This window comes from Balaenoptera borealis (genome assembly GCF_965194805.1).
Source record: "Balaenoptera borealis genome assembly, chromosome: 3".
Classification (NCBI taxonomy): Eukaryota; Metazoa; Chordata; class Mammalia; order Artiodactyla; family Balaenopteridae; genus Balaenoptera; species Balaenoptera borealis.
This window is the reverse complement of record NC_138866.1, coordinates 89,677,708-89,700,014: the sequence shown is the minus strand read 5'-3', so window position 1 is coordinate 89,700,014 and position 22,307 is coordinate 89,677,708. Positions and strand designations below refer to the sequence as shown.

Sequence of the window (22,307 nt, the reverse complement as noted above, 5' to 3'; positions counted from 1 at the left end):
GTGAATTGCCAAAAGTAAAACTGTAGTAACAGTGATCATCATAACAATAGCTATCATTTATTGAATCCTTACTGTGCTCAATAATTCATGCTCATAATCACCCACCCTCTGAAGTACAGGTGAGAGTGTCACTGTCAGAGATAAAATTGCAGTCTGGAAAGCAGAAAGGTCTGACTGATTAACCTCTTTCTTATCTTCTTAAAGTGAAATTTCCCAATGCCTTTTCACAGGTACATACAACAAAGTGATGAAAGAATAGATAATGTCCAATATCAGTCAGTGAAGAAATGCACTGCCATTATTGAAAGTCCTCGTTTAAATTTTAATTTGCCAGTTTCTTAATTATCCTTGCATATGTCCTAATTTTTTCCCTAAGCTTTATATCTGGTGATCATAATCATCTGCAAGGCTGACATTAAAATTTGCTAGGTTGGTAGGTTTGGGAGAATAACTTAATTTTCATGTACCTTTTACAGCCCTGTCCGGTTATTGTTGATATTAGGAAGAATCTCAGTCCATCTTGGCCGTCTTAATATTTTCTCCTTTCTAGTTTTTATCATCAGTCATAGAGGCAGAACTGTTATGGATGAGAGTACATTTAAGGAAATAATAAAGACTCTTGGCTGTCTGCAATATCCATCTCATAGTGGCTGGAAATAACTTCAGGAAAGCTAATTATTAAATAATTAATAACAATAATCCCTTAATTAAAAATAATGTGTTAACACCTAACCCAATCCTTGGCACATAAAGCTCATTCAACAATTGTTTCCTTTTCTCCCTTTCCTACTCTTAACTCCTTGGTCTGCCAGATTATAATATAAATTGTGATCACAAGTAAATTTGGCTCAGTGTTTTCCTCTTTGATTCAAGATCACCACAGAAAACAACATTTCTATTCCAGATCCTCTCTATATATGGCTTTAGGAGAATAACTGCCAATTCTGACTTTCAAACCTCCTATAGTTACTATTTATGCTAATGGATACTTAGGCTACATATATTTCAAAACATTATCAAATTAGGATCACACATCTAAAGAATATTTGTATATCTTAATAAGGAAATATATTCTTGGAAATATACTACTTTATCTTATCATTGGGCTAAAACAAGGTGAGGAAAATATATTCTTATTTTATGTACAAGATAACTTTAGAAATTGTCCACATTGATTGCATAATTTATGACAGATCTTGTGGCAGAGTATTATGTAGCCATTATAGAGAATGAAGTAAATCCATTATTATTAGAATGGAAAGAGTTCCAAGATATAAAGTTATGTGAAAACCACCAGATGTACAAGTATGTGCATGATATGATTTTTTTTAAGCAACCTGAAAAGTTGAATGGTTTTCAAATTGATACATGAGACAGACAGTGATGGATGGACGCTGATATGTTATTGTTATTATTATCATTATCATTAGGCATCACACAAACGCAAAAATCAATAGTAGTTTTGTCTATGGAGGGTGGGCTTGTGAGACATTTATATTTTATCTTGTACTTACATACAATTTAAATTTTCTAATCATGTACATGTATTACTTTTAAAAAATATCATCAGAAATTATATGGGCATTGACATTTTGATCCACTTCTGTTAGCCTACTTCTCTCTATTTAAAAAAAAAAGTAGCATGTTATTTTTAAACAATCTTTGGTATTATTGATAAGAGGCTTAACTGAGCCATCATTTTCTCTGTCAAATTCACATTGCCAAATGGCTGGATTTTTAAAGGACTGCCTTCTAAAATAACAGAGCAATCCTGGTTTGGGCTCATAACTACTTGGTCAAAGAAATATCAACTGGTCATGATTGCCCATCCTGAAAAAAAAATCAAGGCTTGCATCTTCAAAGAAAGAGAAGTCATATAATATCCTCTATTTACTTATGACTACCTTCAGTAACTCCACCTTCTTTTGTACGTTGCCGGATTCAAATCTGGCTTGGATGAATTATTATTTGAAACCTAGTCAAGGCTCCACTAATGTCTGGATACAGTAAAAGCCAGTGAAATCTCCCATTATTTTGACAAAATGCTATAGAATTTAAGAAGCTAACTACATTGAAACAAAGGGTAGGTCATGGGGGAATAGACCTAGCACCTTTCCAGAAACAGAACACCTATTACCAGTAAAGACTTGTGATCTAATGTTCTTCACTCCATTCCCCTTTTTTAAAGAAGGGGAATGTAGTAAGTTTTCTTTCATTCAGGAAAAAAATCTAATATTCATACTGGAACAAGAACTGACAGCCATTACACTTTAAGGGTTTGATGAGACCTTGGCAATTGTTCCTTTGGTCCAATGAATCAGGCATGACTAACAATTTCAATCTTTTCTTTTTATACAAAAAGACCAAGTCAGGATTGACAGCCTTTTAGAAACTGGGTGGCAGGGAGTTAAGCCCTGTTTTTGTTTGGCACATGAGCACTGGTGAGGACCAGTACAACAGACTTAGCCAGGCAACAGGGACCAAGAAATGATTTGGGCTTCAGATTTCTTCCTCACATCCCAGATTTGTATACATTCTTAAATAAAATATTCAGGAGTTACAGACGTAGAAAACAATCTTATGGTTACCAGGGGGGAAAAGGGGAGAGGGATAAATTGGGAGATTGGGATTGATGTATACACACTACTATATATAAAATATATAACTAATAAGGACCTACTGTGTAGCACAAGGAACTCTACTCAATACTCTGTAATGACCTATATGGGAAAAGAATCTAAAAAAGAGTGTATATATGTATAACTGATTCACTTTGCTGTACAGCAGAAAGTTAACACAACATTGTAAGTCAACTATACTCCAATAAAAATTTAAAAAAATTAGAAAATAAGTAAAATATTCAGAAATTTTACAATGTTCTCAAGATCTTTGAATTGAAAGAATAGAATGTGTTATACTGCAGTGGTGGATAAACATACAAAGTTTTCAAAATTCCCATTTTCAATGAATGTGTCTTAGGGTTAGCTTCTTTTCCTCATAGAACCTCTAATAGAAAACTTGCTTATTACATGGTTGACACTTGTTTAGAAGCCCAAACTGGTAAATATTCTTCCAACATTTGCAAAAGTGTATTCCATGGAACACTGATCCCTTGGGATATTTCTTGAAGGTGAGGATTCCATGATCAAAATATTTTGGAAGCATTTTGTACTATATTCTCATATTGGTAATTCACAGTGTACATCTGCATATTCCAGATTCTGAGTAGTCAAAAAAAATAACCAGTTTAAATTTGTTTAACATCTTATTTCTGAATCTTTTTCTTTATCATGGAAATACTTCCCTGATGCATTAATTAATATTTTATTGAATTAATATTCTATGTAGAGGATACTTTGGGAAACACAAGATAATTCTACCTGTTGGTAATAATAGAATGGTCATGGGCCCAGCTACCACAGAAGACAGTGAGTGTCTCAAAGAGAAAGCAGATGAAAAGAAGAGATCCACGTGCTAGGTCTGTGGCCCAGTCAGCATCCTGAAATTAGAGTAATTAGACTCCTTATTGGTAAATATTCTTGCCTTATTGCCACTCAAATTTGGACCAGAGGCAGAGTGAAATAAACCACTAGGAGAGAAGGGGATGCTCTTTAGTTATCCCTAGAGATCAACCCAATCTCAATTATAAATGAAAATAGTAAGCCCAGAGATATTATATGACATGCCCAAGACCACTCTGGTGGTCAGAAGCAGGCCTGGATTGAGAACCCAGTCTTCTGAATCTGATGCCAGAGTACTTCTTAGCAGCCCACACCAACTTCTGCCCAGTGATGAGCAGAAAGCCTATTGATTGAAGCAAATATAATTGAATATTAATATTACTTTTGGATCCATTACAGCCATGATGAGAAATGAACAATTAAAGACATTTAAAAATTGTTTAATGTTTCTTTTTTGCTTTATAATTTCTATTGTTCCTAATACTTTGAATGTATAAGTGGAAAACAATAGAATGTATAGCAGTATAGTGTAGTGGATAGTACAGTGGCTAGACATTACCCATCTACTGAGCACAGAAAACAACAGCCTACAAGCTTCTAAAGAATCACAAATTAAAAATCACCTACTCTAACATCAGCAACAGTAGCATTAACAGTAGCAATGCAATCTATCCCAATCCAGACAGTGCTGGGCTTCAGCTCACACTGGGGTGTGGCTTGTACACACCTATGACCACAGGGTGGTCTTTTTCATATTGCTCTAAAGTCAACTGCTCCTGGGGCTCCATTGTCTCCTGTTGCATCTTTTCACTTCAGAGACAAATATGGCCTTGGGAGAGGCTGTGAAGTCAATGCAATTGGGCTTAACGGAAATCACAAAGTGTCCTCCATTACATAGGAAGGTGTGGGCATTCAGGGCTACAATCTGGGTCTGGTCTGGCTGGGCCATGTCGGCAAAGATCACATCCACCATTGCAATGGGCTTGTGGTATTTGTGTGAGTGCTGAGCATCTTCAATGACAGGGATAATGTTGGTTCTCTTCTTGGCCAAATTAATGAGGTCACAGCCGGGGCAGTGGGAAAACTTAACTGCACAGACCAGACCCCGTTGGCCTATGATGTCAGAGACATGGGAGAGCGTGGTACCCAAGGCAGCCCTGAGGTAGAGCGCCTTGGTCTCTGGCTTGATGTGGTATATATTTCCTGAGCACAGAGCCCAAGACTGCTGCAGACAGCTTGGAATGGAAGGGGGGTTTGCTTTACTTAATCCAGGGGGTTAAACAGAGGTGAACTCCTATCATCCCTCATCTGTATTTCTGTAAGACTCTAAGCATAAACTTCCTTATGATAATAATAATAGGAAGAAGAAGAACAACAACAACTAGCAGTAGTAGTAGTAGCAGTGACACTTCCTGTTTTCTTTATCTCTAATATGGTTCTAACTGCTTTAAATAGGTTAACTCATTTACTCCCTATAATAATTCCGAGGTAGGTAATACTACGTTTCTCACTTTACAAAATGTGGGAACTATAGACCAGCTAGTTTTTAAACCTTGCCCCAAAATCTCACGGCTCTATGTGGCAGAGACAGGATTTAAACTCAAGCAGTCTGACCCCAGAGGTTATAGTCTTTAAGCATTATGTATATTGCCTTGTAGGTGTCTGCTGATGGTTATTTTCCTTATCCATTTCTACACTCACTCCCTCTTGTCCATTATGGATTCATCCATTGTTGATTTCCAAGCCTGATGAAGTATCAAAATCACCTAGAGAGCATCTTTAAAACAGACACTGTAGTCCTCTCTCCAAGATACTCTGATCCATTCTAGACTAGGTAGTTTCAAAAAGCACAAGAGGTTCATCTGGAGGTTCAGATCCAAGGACCCATGTTTGGGAGCCATTGATTTAGAGCCTTTCTCTCTTGGCTGGTTGCCTTATTCATCAAGGATACTGCCTAGGTTCACAGAAGCCAGGAGAGGAGGGAGGACACAAAGGGTAGCTAGACTGGCTAAACCAGCACCTTGTCCCAGGAAGTCTTCACATCCCCTTCTCACACTATGAAATCCTTGAGGACAAGGACTAAACATTAGTCAGATTTGGACCTTCCATGATGGTTAGTGGTGGTTAGATGGTTAGTGCCTGATTCATAGTAGATGCTCAGTTAATACTTACTGTCTAGGTTTCTGGGTGAATATTATTGATAAAAAGCAATAAAATAATGGTTTTTCCAAAGAGACTAAGAAGGGTCTTCTAACTAATAATTGCCTATTGCTCTGATCATAAAAGAGTCATAAAAATCTCTACAACATAGTAAATAGGAGGTATGGCAAGAGAGCTTAATCACCATATTAACACAAAGGAAGGAATGAGAAGGGCAAGAACAAATGGGTGCAAAGGAGGAAGTCATGTTTAACTGATGTCTGGTTTGACAAACTACATATCAATTTAGAGATTAAATATAATCATCTAGGTTCATTTGACTACATTCATTAAATAAAACGAGTGTATTTTTTTAAAATTCCTTCAAGGCTGGCTTCATAGGACCCTCAGATGAACTTACCCACTCATCCTCCCTTCCACTACTGCCTAATAGCCCCACCACAGGTTAATGGGCAAACAGTCCTCAGCAACCATTTATCTTTTTTGAAGTCTTCTCCTTAGGGCTCCCTTTAAGAAGAGCAGTGGGTTTTCCCTTGAACTTATTTTCTCTCTTAGTTGTTTGTTTTCTTTCAAGCATGTTGGAGAGGCTTCTTTGCTGTTTGTTTCTGAAGCAAATCAGGGACACTAATTTGTTCTTTGGGGATTTTTGAAAGCTACCCCAGTGGGAGCCACTTGCTTTGACCAGGATTTCTGCCTGTGGATGATGGGGAGGGAGAACTCAGAAAGGCTATTAAGACAGATAGGAATGCTATAGCTAGGTGAACACATTAATGATGCAGAGCTGAGAAGCAGAACTCCTGATTTTGAGGAGATGCAACCAATGAGCACATGGAGACAAGACTACCCAAGCGCCAGCATTTACCTCTGTGCAGGTGTGTACTAAGTAGAAATTTCTGGCTGAGATAGAAAATCCTGTCCTCTTTAGACATGGGGGTGCAGCACAGATGTGACACTGCAGGTAGAGAAAAATCTTCATGGCCTCTGAAGCTAGAAGGAAGTTGACAGTTCATTTTAGGGTGATGGGAAAAGCATTCTGGCTGAGGGGTGGGTGGAAAAGTTCTCAACTCGCTCAAAACCTGTACATTTTAATCCTGGCTCTGCCATTAATTGGCATTGTATCCCTGTCCAAATCACTTCATCTCCCTGCCTCCCAGGGATCCCCCATCTGTAAAACCAACAGATCCAAACTGTTGGCCAAGTGCTCCTTTCCATTTTAATGTGCTGCTTTCAGATTAACAAAGATACACGCATATTTATATCTATAAGATAAAAGCCTTTGACTTTTTACTTTAAGTTGACTTTCAGGAAAAACAAACTATATAAGAAAATGAATGTATACTGGGAATTTATTTTTTAAAACAACCTTCAAAGTATATAGCCAGAGATCAATTTTATATACCTTTTACCCAGTCATCTACATAGTCCTAAATTTCTGTATAGAGCAAATGATAATAAATCTCAAGCCCTATAAAGACACTGAATTATCAGAAGAAAAGGCACTACAGTATCTGTTTATGACAAAAGAAAATAAAATTTTTAGAAGTGTATTGAAAGATAATGTAAGATGAATAAATGTTTTTAAAATGCAAAACCAATTATCTTATTATCCTGACAGAACTACTAGTTTTATTTATGCATATTATCGATACACACATGCTGTATTTACATTGTTATAATAATGGTATACATAGAATTTCATATTCACTATTTTTACATATATTATCTCATAAACATAGCTTATTTTGCTACGTAATTATTATTTTAATGGCTTCATAGCATTAAACTGTGTTGATGTACTATAATCTATAAAATCATTATTTTGCTGGACTTTTAGTTTGTCTCCAACTTTTTGTTACTAATATTGATTGCAATAAAATTTTTTTATGGTCAGCTTTTGTTTCTGTTCAAATGTTTCCATAAGAGAAGAATTTTGAAGGCAATGGATATGAGTAAATTTGTGGCTTTTGCTGCAAATGGTCATGTTACTTTCTAAAGGGATTATCAATTAATAATGTCACCAGCAAGGAATGCACATATCATTTTTACCAAAACTTCACCATCTTTAACGGTGATCATTTTTGTGATGTAATATTTTACGCGTTTCAGAACTGGCAGAGTGACAATGATGTGTATGACAAAGGGTCCTCAATAAAAATGTTTCGACCCTCCTCATTAAAACTGTGGACTTAACTTGGAGATTCATTTATTCATTCATTCACTCTAATGCACTTGTTCATTAATTCATGCATTCAAAAACCTTTCATTGGGCACAATTATGTAATGAAAATATGTGAGGCCCTGGCTATACAAAGTTATACTTTCCCTTAATGGCTCACTTTCTCAAAGAGAGAAATCTATGTGAGCACATATGTGGTCTCTGCCTTCATCCCAATGTGTTTCAGGATGCATAAGGACTCAGGGGAGAAGACAAAAAATAGCTCATTATTTTTCCTTCATAGCATACTTTCAACAAAACATACTAGGTATCGCCAATTATCAGGACTAGTTTCTTAATCGATGCCATGAATGAGCAAACTACTTCTAAAGGTGTGACACAGCTTATTTTCAGAGGCAGAAAGTTTTGCAAAGAAATTGGTAAGAACTGTAATCAGCTAAATACTTATTCCAAAGTTCTCCTACTTCCTCTTATACTGGCTTTCTCTTCTTATGCGTGCCCACTACGGTGTTCAAAACATATTAGGTACCTAATAAATTGCGATTTTTATGACTCTTTCTCCTTCATCGCTAAGCCTGTATACCATCTTCTTTAGATTCAAATCCCTTTACCTGAAAAATTCCGCCAGGCCCATACTCCAACATATTTAACTGTTCTCAATGTTAACCCTCCCTCAAAACAACAACAAGGGGGATTAACCAAGATGGCGGAGTAGAAGGACGTGCTCTCTCTCCCTCTTGCGAGAGCACCAGAATCACAACTGGCTGCTGGACAATCATTGACAGGAAGACCCTGGACTTCACCAAGGAGGATACCCCACGTCCAAGGACAGAGGAGAAGCCACAGTGAGATGGTAGGAGGGGCGCAATCAGAGTAAAATCTAATCCCATAACTGCTGGGTGGGTGACTCACAGACTGGCGAACATTTATACTACAGAAGTCCACCCACTGGAGTGAAGGTTCTGAGCCCCACGTCAGGCTTCCCAACCTGGGGGTCCGGCAACAGAAGGAGGAATTCCTAGAGAATCAGACTTTGAAGCCTAGTGGGAATTGATTGCAGGACTTCGACACGACTGGGGGAAACAGAGACCCCACTCTTGGAGGGCACACACAAAGTAGTGTGCGCATCGGGACCCAGGGGAAGGAGCAGTGACCCTGGGGGAGACTGAACCAGACCTACCTGCTGGTGTTGGGGGGTCTCCTGCAGAGGCGGGGGGTGGCTCTGTTTAACTGTGGGGACAAGGACTCTGGCAGCGGAGGTTCTGGGAAGTGCTCCTGGGCGTGAGCCCTCCCAGAGTCTGCCATTAACCCCACCAAAGAGCCCAGGTAGGCTCCAGCATTGGGTTGCCTCAGGCAAAACAACCAACAGGGAGGGAACCCAGCCCCACCCATCAACAGTCAAGTGGATTAAAGTTTTACTGAGCTCTGACCGCCACAGCAACAGTCAGCTCTACCCACCACCAGAGCCTCCCATTAAGCCTCTTAGATAGCCTCAACCACCAGAGGGCAGACAGCAGAAGCAAGAAAAACTACAATCCTGCAGCCTGTGGACCAAAAACCACAGTTACAGAAAGATAGAGAAGATGAAAAGGCAGAGAGCTATGTACCAGATGAAGGAACAAGAAAAAACCCCAGAAAAACAACTAAATGAAGTGGAGATAGGCAACCTTCCAGAAAAAGAATTCAGAATAATGATAGTGAAGATGATCCAGGACCTCGGAATAAGAATGGAGGCAAAGATTGAGAAGATGCAAGAAATGATTAACAAAGACCTAGAAGAATTAAAAAACAAACAAACAGAGATGACCAATACAAAAACTGAAATGAAAACTACACTAGAAGGAATCAATAGCAGAATAACTGAGGCAGAAGAACGGATAAGTGACCTGGAAGACAGAATGGTGGAATTCACTGCTGCAGAACAGACTAAAGAAAAAAAAATGAAAAGAAATGAAGACAGCCTAAGAGACCTCTGGGAAAACATTAAACGCAACAACATTCGCATTGTAGGGGTCCCAGAAGGTGAAGAGAGAGAGAAAGGACCAGAGAAAATATTTGAAGAGATTATAGTCGAAAACTTCCCTAACATGGGAAAGGCAATAGCCACCCAAGTCCAGGAAGCGCAGAGAGTCCCATACAGGATAAACCCAAGGAGAAACACGCCGAGACACATAGTAATCAAAGTGGCAAAAATTAAAGACAAAGAAAAATTATTGAAAGCAGCAAGGGAAAAATGACAAATAACATACAAGGGAACTCCCATAAGGTTAACAGCTGATTTCTCAGCAGAAACTCTGCAAGCAAGGGAGTGGCATGATATATTTAAAGTGATGAAAGGGAAGAACCTACAACCAAGATTACTCTACCCGGCAAGGATCTCATTTAGATTTGATGGAGAAATCAAAAGCTTTACAGACAAGCAAAAGCTAAGAGAATTCAGCACCACCAAACCAGCTCTACAACAAATGCTAAAGGAACTTCTCTAAGTGGGAAACACAAGAGAAGAAAAGGACCTACAAAAACAAACCCAAAACAATTAAGAAAATGGTCATAGGAACATACATATCAATAACTACCTTAAACGTGAATGGATTAAATGCCCCAACCAAAAGACATAGACTGGCTGAATGGATACAAAAACAAGACCCATATATATGCTGTCTACAAGAGACCCACTTTAGACCTAGGGACACATACAGACTGAAAGTGAGGGGATGGAACAAGATATTCCATGCAAATGGAAATCAAAAGAAAGCTGGAGTAGCTATACTCATATCAGATAAAATAGACTTTAAAATAAAGAATGTTACAAGAGACAAGGAAGGACACTACATAATGATCAAGGGATCAATCCAAGAAGAAGATATAACAATTATAAATATATATGCACCCAACATAGGAGCACCTCAATACATAAGGCAACTGCTAACAGCTATAAAAGAGGAAATTGACAGTAACACAATCATAGTGGGGGACTTTAACACCTCACTTACACCAATGGACAGATCATCCAAAATGAAAATAAATAAGGAAACAGAAGCTTTAAATGACACAATAGACCAGATAGATTTAATTGATATATATAGGACATTCCATCCAAAAACAGCATATTACACGTTCTTCTCAAGTGCGCATGGAACATTCTCCAGGATAGATCACATCTTGGGTCACAAATCAAGCCTCAGTAAATTTAAGAAAATTGAAATCATATCAAGCATCTTTTCTGACCACAACGCTATGAGATTAGAAATGAATTACAGGGAAAAAAACGTAAAAAAGACAAACACATGGAAGCTAAACAATACGTTACTAAATAACCAAGAGATCACTGAAGAAATCAAAGAGGAAATAAAAAAATACCTAGAGACAAATGACAATGAAAACACGACAACCCAAAACCTATGGGATGCAGCAAAAGCAGTTCTAAGAGGGAAGTTTATAGCTATACAAGCCTACCTAAAGAAACAAGAAAAATCTCAAGTAAACAATCTAACCTTACACCTAAAGAAACTAGAGAAAGAAGAACAAACAAAACCCAAAGTTAGCAGAAGGCAAGAAATCATAAAGATCAGAGCAGAAATAAATGAAATAGAAAAAAAGAAAACAATAGCAAAGATCAATAAAACTAAAAGTTGGTTCTTTGAGAAGATAAATAAAATTGATAAGCCATTAGCCAGAGTCATCAAGAAAAAGAGGGAGAGAACTCAAATCAATAAAATCAGAAATGAAAAAGGAGAAGTTACAACAGACACCGCAGAAATACAAAGCATCCTAAGAGACTACTACAAGCAACTTTATGCCAATAAAATGGACAACCTGGAAGAAATGGACAAATTTTTAGAAAGATATAACCTTCCAAGACTGAACCAGGAAGAAACAGAAAATATGAACAGACCAATCACAAGTAATGAAATTGAAACTGTGATTAAAAATCTTCCAACAAACAAAAGTCCAGGACCAGATGGCTTCACAGGTGAATTCTATCAAACATTTAGAGAAGAGCTAACACCTATCCTTCTCAAACTCTTCCAAAAAATTGCAGAGGAAGGAACACTCCCAAACTCATTCTATGAGGCCACCATCACCCTGATACCAAAACCAGACAAAGACACTACAAAAAAAGAAAATTACAGACCAATATCACTGATGAATATAGATGCAAAAATCCTCAACAAAATACTAGCAAACAGAATCCAACAACACATTAAAAGGATCATACACCACGATCAAGTGGGATTTATCCCAGGGATGCAAGGATTCTTCAATATACGCAAATCAATCAATGTGATACACCACATTAACAAATTGAAGAATAAAAACCATATGATCATCTCAATAGATGCAGAAAAAGCTCTTGACAAAATTCAACACCCATTTCTGATAAAAACTCTCCAGAAAGTGGGCATAGAGGGAACCTACCTTAACATAATAAAGGCCATATATGACAAACCCACAGCAAACATCATTCTCAATGGTGAAAAACTGAAAGCATTTCCTCTAAGATCAGGAACGAGACAAGGATGTCCACTCTCACCACTATTATTCAACATAGTTCTGGGAGTCCTAGCCACGGCAATCAGAGAAGAAAAAGAAATAAAAGGAATACAAATTGGAAAAGAAGAAGTAAAACTGTCACTGTTTGTGGATGACATGATACTATACATAGAGAATCCTAAAACTGCCACCAGAAAACTGCTAGAGCTAATTAATGAATATGGTAACGTTGCAGGATACAAAATTAATGCACAGAAATCTCTTGCATTCCTATACACTAATGATGAAAAATCTGAAAGAGAAATTATGGAAACACTCCCATTTACCACTGCAACAAAAAGAATAAAATACCTAGGAATAAACCTACCTAGGGAGACAAAAGACCTGTATGCAGAAAACTATAAGACACTGATGAAAGAAATTAAAGATGATACAAACAGATGGAGAGATATATCATGTTCTTGGATTGGAAGAATCAACATTGTGAAAATGAGTATACTACCCAAAGCAATCTACAGATTCAATGCAATCCCTATCAAATTACCAATGGCATTTTTTACGGAGCTAGAACAAATCATCTTAAAATTTGTATGGAGACACAAAAGACCCCGAATAGGCAAAGCAGTCTTGAGGCAAAAAAATGGAGCTGGAGGAATCAGACTCCCTGACTTCAGACTATACTACAAAGCTACAGTAATCAAGACAATATGGTACTGGCACCAAAACAGAAACATAGATCAGTGGAACAAGATAGAAAGCCCAGAGATTAACCCACGCACCTATGGTCAACTAATCTATGACAAAGGAGGCAAAGATATACAATGGAGAAAAGACAGTCTCTTCAATAAGTGGTACTGGGAAAACTGGACAGCTACATGTAAAAGAATGAAATTAGAATACTCCCTAACACCATACACAAAAATAAACTCAAAATGGATTAGAGACCTAAATATAAGACTGGACACTATAAAACTCTTAGAGGAAAACATAGGAAGAACACTCTTTGACATAAATCACAGCAAGATCTTTTTTGATCCACCTCCTAGAGTAATGGAAATAAAAACAAAAATAAACAAATGGGACCTAATGAAACTTCAAAGCTTTTGCACAGCAAAGGAAACCATAAACAAGATGAAAAGACAACCCTCAGAATGGGAGAAAATATTTGCAAATGAATCAACGGACAAAGGATTAATCTCCAAAATATATAAACAGCTCATTCAGCTCAATATTAAAGAAACAAACACCCCAATCCAAAAATGGGCAGAAGACCTAAATAGACATTTCTCCAAAGAAGACATACAGACGGCCACGAAGCACATGAAAAGATGCTCAACATCACTAATTATTAGAGAAATGCAAATCAAAACTACAATGAGGTATCACCTCACTCCTGTTAGAATGGGCATCATCAGAAAATCTACAAACAACAAATGCTGGAGAGGGTGTGGAGAAAAGGGAACCCTCTTGCACTGTTGGTGGGAATGTAAATTGATACAGCCACTATGGAGAACAATATGGAGGTTCCTTAAAAAACTAAAAATAGAATTACCATATGACCCTGCAATCCCACTACTGGGCATATACCCAGAGAAAACCGTAATTCAAAAAGACACATGCACCCGAATGTTCATTGCAGCACTGTTTACAATAGCCAGGTCATGGAAGCAACCTAAATGCCCATCAACAGACGAATGGATAAAGAAGATGTGGTACATATATACAGTGGAATATTACTCAGCCATAAAAAGGAACGAAATTGAGTCATTTGTTGAGAGGTGGATGGATCTAGAGACTGTCATACAGAGTGAAGTAAGTCAGAAAGAGAAAAACAAATATCGTATATTAATGCATGTATGTGGAACCTAGAAAAATGGTACAGATGAGCCAGTTTGCGGGGCAGAAGTTGAGACACAGATGTAGAGAATGGACATATGGACACCAAGGGGGGAAAACTGCGGTGGGGTGGGGATGGTGGTGTGCTGAATTGGGCGATTGGGATTGACATGTATACACTGATGTGTATAAAATTGATGCCTAATAAGAACCTGCAGTATAAAAAAACAAACAAACAAAACAACTAATACTAAACTTTCATTGGGTTATTTGTATGGAAATATGTTAATATAAATGTTTCAGACATTACATGAAATTTCTAAAAATCTAAAAAAAATATATATATATATCATGATCTTCAACTTCAATTCATTGCAATTTAACAAATGTTGCAGTGCTTACTACATGCAAGGCACTGTGCTAGCTGGTTAACTTCCCTCCTCCCCCACACTCAGTGTTGTCAGACATGTGTCAGACATGGTCCTTTTAAAAATCCATTGTTGCTTTTCACTTGCCTCTCAGAGAGTATTAAAGATATGAATCGTGAAAAAAAAAAAAAAAAGAAGACACTGATTTTCTGAGACAAACCTCTTGTACAAAATAAATTGAGAGATAATAAATCTCTATATAAAAATGATTGTACACACACACACTTATATGCCCACAAACACATATTTACCTTTCATTTTAAACAAATCACTAGGAAAATAAGGGTTGAAGGAAAAGTTCCTTGCTCCTTTACAAGGTAGGCAAATCAACATAGGGTAAAAATAATACCCCAAGTCACCTAATCTATTTTGGAATAGTAAAACCAAAAGAGATGAAGAATCAGTTTTATCTTGGGGAAGTTGTTTCTGATTTTAAAATGTAAGCACAATACACATGATGATAAAATGGACTTCTCAACTCAAAATAAATGAACTTTTATGAGTGTACATAACTCTAAAGTAATGATAATGAAGTAATTCAAATAAAGGGAAGGTTGGTGGGTGAGATGTCTCCAAAATTTTTCATAATATTTGGTTTTCCCTTTACTTAGGACTTCTTTTAAACAAGGCGAAAACTTAAGGTTTTCTGGCCTGTTTTGGACAAGTTGTTATGAATTTTAGCATCTCATCTTTAAATCTCTATTCTTGAACTCCAAATGTTTCCCTCGATTACAGTGTACAGTAATAAACAACTGCTACTCTCTGCTTGTTCCCACCCACTTGTACAAGTAAGTCTGTAGTATTTCAGGACCTCTGATTTGGTTTTCAAGAGGCTTTTTCTTGTCACTGGCTCTCCTCCATTTCTGCTGACCCAGGCTTCCAAGAGTGTGAGGGATAATGGGATACACTCTCCGAAGAGTTTGGTGCCTCTATTTTTATTTGTTTTGCTCATCACTGTATTAAAAACATAAAATTCTAACTGAGTAAATTTGAAGATCGAATTGGCTTTATTCAGTGATTTATGAATCGGGCAGCATCCCATTGAGCAAGTAGAAAGGAGCTCTGCAGAGCTGTAAAAAATGCAAGAACTTTACAGGCAGGAGGGGGCAGAAAAGGGAAGTTTCTAGCTAAGAGTGGATTGTTTCAGGCAGGGTCACCTTCCTTTTGGGGGAAGGTGGGGGGTCACCCCTCTAGTGCTGACCAGGTAATTCCAGATCTATTGGTGAAAGGTCCCATTCCTGAGAGAGGCTGAAACTGCAATTAGGTTAGCTATTAAGTCTTGGTTTGCTGACGTGGGACTTAGCACAAGTGACTCCATTTGGGGTTTGTTGTTTCTTTACTAACAACTGTATCTCATTCCTAGCTCTTAACCCCAGTACCTAGAAACTTGCTGGTGAATGGATGACAAGACCAGTGAATTCAGAATTTCAGAGAAGTTCTTTATAATGAGAGACAGGCAGAGAAATGGCAGTTCTACCACCCAGTAAGTTTTGAACTCTTGCAGGTCTGATGCCCAAATCAAGCGTGGGAACGTGAACAGTGAGACTGAGTGAAAACACAGCAGTTCTTTGTGTTTCTGTTAGAGAAACACTGGTGGGAGACAGAGGACAAAGGAAGGAGACACAGGACTGGAGTGACCTCAGCTGGGGGCGGGGTTTCACAGTGTTGGGTGCTGCAGAGAGGTAGTCAGCAGGAGCAGGGGCTGTGTACATCATCAGAGGCATTTTTTATTTTATTTTATTGTTTTTATTGACGTATAGTTGATTTACAATCTTGTGCCAATCTGCTGTATGGCAAAGTGACTCAGTTATACACATATAGACATTCTTTTTTTATATTCTTTTCCATTACAGTTTATCACAGGATATTGACTCTAGTTCCCTGTGCTGTAGAGTAGGACCTTGTTGTTTATCCCTCCTATATATAATAGTTTACATCTGCTAATGCCACACTCCCAGCCCTTCCCTCTCCCACCCCCCTCCTCCTTGGCAACCACAAGTCTGTTCTCTATGTCTGTGAGTCTGTTGCTGTTTCATAGATAGGTTCATTTGTGCCATACTTTAGATTCCACATGTAAGTGGTATCACATGGTATTTGTCTTTCTCTTTCTGACTTACTTCACTTAATAATCTCTAGTTGCATCCATGTTGCTGCAGTCATCAAAGGCATTTTAGAAGAGGCTCTGCTTGCCATAGCTTCTGGCAGCATTGCTTCCTACAGTGGAAAGAAGAATGTTGTTGATGGGAATTCCCAAAGTTAGGCTAAAGTGGGGGTGAAGTAACTTTTCTAGGTGAAGAGGTGATCTTTTTTTTTTTTTTGATTTGTATGTGTGTGTTTTATTATATATTAGTCTCTTAAATCAAATAGAAGACAAAAAGTGGAGCTACAAACCAAAGTTACAACAGCACTAGCTTTTCTTGTCATCCGTCTGTCTACTTTTACCAGAGGTCTTTATTTCTTCATAAGGCTTTGAGCTACTGTCCAGGGTCCTTGACTCCAACCTGAAGAACTCCCTGTGGCAGGCGGGTCTGGTGGTTAAGAACTCTCTCAACTCTTGATTAACTGGGAATGTCTTGATTTCTCCCTCATTTTCGAAGGAAAGTTTTGCTAGATATAGGATTCTTGGTTGACCGTTTCTTTCCTTCAACACTTCAAGTACATTGAGTCATGCCATCTGGCCTCCGAGGCTCCTGATGAGAAATCTGCTCAATGACCTTCCTGGCAAATCTTCTCTCAGCTTCATAGACTTTCATAATGTACCGTATCATGTCTTATGCAACAGAACATTTTGTATAGTATCGTGAAGTCAGTTAAGTTGTAACCTTATTTTGAGACCAGAATTTAAGGAAAAGGAATTGAACATTTCAAGTGTAGACATTATGAGGTCTTTAAAATTATTACACATTTTCAAACTAGAAATAAAAAGGCCACTGAAGTATCCTGCAGATTTTTATTTATAACAAAGTGAATACCAATATCTAATAACACACGTAAAGAAAAATTTCTTTGGGATCCTTTTTCCTAAGTGTAAAGGGGCCTTGAACTCAAAAAGTGAGAAAACCACTGTGGTGTATCCCCAGCGGTGATGGGTCCATTTCTTGCTCTGACCTCAGAGTGCACCATTGTGATGTACTTCACAAAGCCCTATGAAAGAGAAAGGTGGGCCCAGGTTTTTGGTCCTTAGAGCCCAGGAAGCTGCTTTTGGTGACCTGACGGCCTTGGACCTACAGTTAGCTTGTGTTTTCCTTGTTTCTGCCATTTTGTTGATTTTCGTTTCTCCTTTCTCTACTCTTTTTTATTTGTGTCATTGTTCTTTCTACAGTTAGCATAGTGAGTATTGTTGGTATAGTTAATACTTGATTAGCATAGTTAGTGTAGTTAGTACTAGTTAGCGCTGTTGGTACAGTTAGCGTAGTTAGCGTTGTTAGCAGAGACAGCATACTTAGCCCTGTTAGTACAGTTAGCATTGTTAGTTAGCGTAGTTAGCGTTGCTAGGTAGTGCTGTCAGTCAGTGTAGTTAGCAGATCACCAGGATGCAGGGCCTCACAGCCAAATCTGCTGGCAAGAAGGCTCATATTGATGACTTCGAGATCCTCCACACCATTGGTGAAGGCACCTTCGGTAAAGTGAAGTTGGCCCGGCACATTCTGACCGGGACACAGGTGGCTGTGAAGGTCATAAAGAAAAGGCGTCAGAGCTTCTCAAGTGTCCAGGCACTTTTCCGGGAAGTGTGCAGTCTGAAGGCTCTGAATCACCCCAATATTGTAAAACTGCTGGGGGTGATTGACACAGAGGAGACATTTTTCATGGTGATGGAGTACCTCAGTGGTGGGGACATGTACCGCTATTTGAAGATCCATGGCCGTATGACAGAGGCGGAGGCCCGAGGCCCGTTCCAGCAGCTGGTCTCTGCCCTGCAGCACTGCCACCGGAGGGGCATCGTGCACCGAGACCTGAAGCCACTGAGCCTCCTCTTTGATTCCAACATGAATATCAAACTTACAGACTTTGGCCTCAGCAACAAGTGTGATGACATTGTCCAACTGGACACGATCTGCGGCACACACCCTTATGCTGCCCCGGAACTCTTCCTGGGGCAGAGCTACAGCGGCCCTGCGGTAGACGTGTGGAGCTTGGGAGTAGTGCTGTACACCATGGTAACTGGGTCCCAGCCCTTTGTGGGAAAAGACTTCCAGGAGCTGCGGAAGCAAATCCTACAAGGGCAATACCCCATCCCTCCTTATCTGTCTGTGAAGATAAGGGATCTGTTACAAAAAATGATTGCCCTCAACCCCAGTGACAGAGGCACCTTACCTGACCTCATGAGGCATCCATGGGTCAACATGGGCCAGAAGGAGCCACTCCAGCCACCCTGTGAAGAGGACCTGGAGGTGACAATGGTGAGGACTCCGGGCTTGACTTGCGACCAGATCCAGGACACTGGGACAGGCAGTGTGAGCTCCAAGAAACCCAAAGTGGAGGTCTCCATCATAACTCTGAAGCCCTTCTCTTGCGGGGACCTCTGTGGCAGTGAACTTGAGCCTTCTCCAAGCCCTGTGGTGTCCTCCCTGCAAACCAGGTGGCTCTACCACAGAAAAAATGTGCAGCTGCAGGAAGACCAGCAGGCAGGGCAGAAGACCGGTGAGTCTGCCTGTCCCCCACCCAGCCTGGAGGCGAGGACTGCCACCCCCAGCCCAGCCCCCCAGTGTGGCACTGGGACATCCACTTCCAGCAGCAGCAGCAGGATTGGAGCCCCAGAGGGAAGCAGCTGCCCCCTGGGTGTGTCCAACACTGGAAGGTCCTCCCACGCTGGGCAGCCTGAGAGTGTGTCCTCATCCACTCTCTCTGGCCAGAGCCAGAAAAAGCAAGGGGTGGCTGGGAGAATCTGGAACTTTATTTTGAAACATCTTTGTTGCAAGCTGCCCAGCATGAGGCGTCATAATAAAGTGAGCCCATGTGAACCCCATGGATGACCGAGGCAGGAAGGTCAGGCCGCCGCGCTCCCTGGGGCCCGGTGCAGGGGAAGAGGAGTGTGTTCTCTGCACGGCCTTCAGAAGCATCGTATCCAAGACCCTGGCCAGCTCAGAGGATGGTCCGGAGCAGCGCGGGCGACCGAAAGCGAGGCCACCGTGGCTGCAGGTCTGCCCCTCAACCCCCACCTGGGTGAAACTTGAGAGACTGGACTGTCACTCCTGGGGCACGTCTCCCCTCCCCTACTCTTCTGTCTTCCGTGTTGGTGGGGGAGGGGGATAGTTCTTGTTCCAAGAACTCCTTGGTTCTTCCAATTCTAGTTAATAAACTTGATGCTCCAGAGAGATGCATCACACTCTGCTTTGCGTCGTCCCTGCACAGAATTGGGGCTGTGCATTTTCCAGTGAGACAAGCGTGCAGCCATGGAGCGCTTGGAGGTAGTCAGAACAACTAAAGGGAAACATGACCTAAGAGAATTAGCACAGTGACTCCCAACAGCAACAGCTGCTGCACTGCAGGGCAGAAATGCAGAAAGTGTGTATTCCCTTCCTGCACTACCATTCCCGAACATTTTCAGAAGGGCCGAGGGGAACTTTTGGTCCCTGCGGCCTGTGTTAATTACAACAGAGAGGCCCATTAATAGGATCACAAGGTCCCGTGAACCAGCCTCTGCGCGGTGTGGTAAGGTCCCTGTGCAGCTGAGTTTCATGACTGTCGTGCAGCAATAAAGCAGTCTTTATTGAATTTGTTACAATATTGCTTCGGTATTATGTTTTGGTTTTTTGGCCGCGAGGCATGTGGGATCTTGGTCCCCGACTAGGGATCGAACCTGCGCCCCCTGCATTGGAAGGCGAAGTCTTGACCACTGGACCACCAGGGAAGTCTCTTTGTTAATTTTAGTTTTTTGATGCATGGATTTCACCACAGGGAGTGGATGATTATACTAGATGATCATTCTATCAAAGCACTAGATTTGTCAGCGTTCCCTGGTTCAATAAGCCCTTGAACACACGGGTGACTGGAGCAGGTACTTCCCAGAGGCCTCTCTCTGGGGGCACATGCTCTCGGACGCATCACCTGCACAGTTCCATTGGCTCTCGTGCGCTTACAGGTCACTTGCCGACTGCGGAATCCTTCACCGCAAGAGACAGAGCACTCTGACCACGTGCCCGTGAACCACCTGGAGGGGCAGTCCCAGATGTGACAGGGCTGGAACCCAGCCAGCGGCTTCTGGAGGTGCTCACAGAAGGCCTCACTCACTTCCTGCCCGTTGGCCATTCCACACTGGGGTCTCTGAACTCGGGCTCCCAAGTGGCCACAAGTGGCAGAACAATGTGTCCAGCTACCAAGCTCCCAGAAAGTCTCCAGCAAGTGAAGGATGGATGTTGCCATCGCCTTTCCAAGAGCATTGGTGGCTATACAGGCCTAGGTTCCTTCACTTTCAAGGGAAACATTCTGCAACAACAGGGATCCATTGAAAAGCAAGGAAATATTGTCACTCAGAGATCCTCCTTTCTTCAACCAAGTTACATTAGGTTGAGGGACACCTTTTACAGGATATTGCATGGTCACGTTTGCTCTCTGGGGTGCTTCCACGATGCCTCCAATCACGACGGAGAGATGGCTGTGCTCCGGTCTGGTGATATTCCTTCCAATAGGCAAGATAACAGGTGCCTCTGTATACAGCACAGAAGAACTTTCCACATCCGAACCGAGATGATTAGCGACAGAACATCCGTATATTCCTTGTTGTTTCTTTGTAGGTTTCTGTATCTGTATTTCCCCCATTCCATCCACAATGACTCCGCAGGTACAAATGTGACACAGACACCAGGCCCTCATGCTCCCGGCTCGCGGGGTCGGCTCCACAGCTCCTCCGCACCCACAGCTTTTGCAACTCCACCGCGCCGGCCTCAGCGATCTCCGGGGAGCGGCTTGAGGTGATCTTTTAAAGTAGAACTGGTGGACCAATACCTAAATGGCATATCCAGTTTGCTAAATATATCCTGATGTATTCAAGTGTATTTCTAACCAAGGAAAACTCATGAAGAAAGCTGTAGCATGAAGGACAGAAAGAATGGCTTTAAAAAGTCCAGTTTATTTGGTTATATTTTTAACTTATGATTTTGAAGTTGTTCTTGACGTAGAGATGCATTGTAAAGACAGTACAGAGAATTCCCATTTACCCTTCTCCCAGCTTCCGCATATGCTCACATCTTAACATAAATAACCATGGTACAATGATGAAAGCTAAGAAATTAGCCTAGTTACAATACTATTAGCTAAATTGTAGGCTTGATTTGGATTTTCCAGTTTTCAACTACTGTCCTGTTCCAAGATCTAATTTAAATTGTCAGTGTTTTGTTTGGTTGGTTGTTTTTAAGTAATTTAAAAAAATGTATAGTGGTATTTCATTGTGATTTTAAGTGGCATTTCCCTAATGACTGGTGATGTTGAACATCTGCTCATATGCCAGTTGGACATAAGTATATCTTCTTCGGTCAAGTGTTTACAGATTTTTGCCTGATTTTTAAAAATTGAGTTGCTTGCTTATTGTTGAATTTTAAAAATTCTTTATATATTCTGGTTACGAGATCTTTAACACTTTGTGCTTTGCAAATGTTCAAACCTCAGTCCATGGTTTAGCTTTTCATTCTGTTAATAATGTCTTCCACAGAATGAAAGTTTTAAATTTTGATAAGTTTCAATTTACTAATTTTTATACTATGAATTATGCTTTTGGTGTTATATTGAAAAACTCTTTGCCAGTCCCAAGGCAAC

General features: G+C 40.1%; 1 long non-coding RNA gene and 1 pseudogene across 2 annotated transcripts in view; both read right to left on the bottom strand.

The window, feature by feature from the left end:
• Positions 1–22,307, bottom strand: part of LOC309627175 — a 175,490-nt gene that overhangs the window by 42,739 nt on the left and 110,444 nt on the right. The gene's annotated exons all lie outside the window — the stretch shown is intronic.
• On the bottom strand, positions 3,882–8,431 carry LOC309626894 (rRNA 2'-O-methyltransferase fibrillarin pseudogene; annotated as a pseudogene). Its single transcript has 2 exons — positions 8,409–8,431; positions 3,882–4,718 (listed from the first exon to the last, which is right to left on the bottom strand). The product of its transcript is annotated as an rRNA 2'-O-methyltransferase fibrillarin pseudogene (transcript).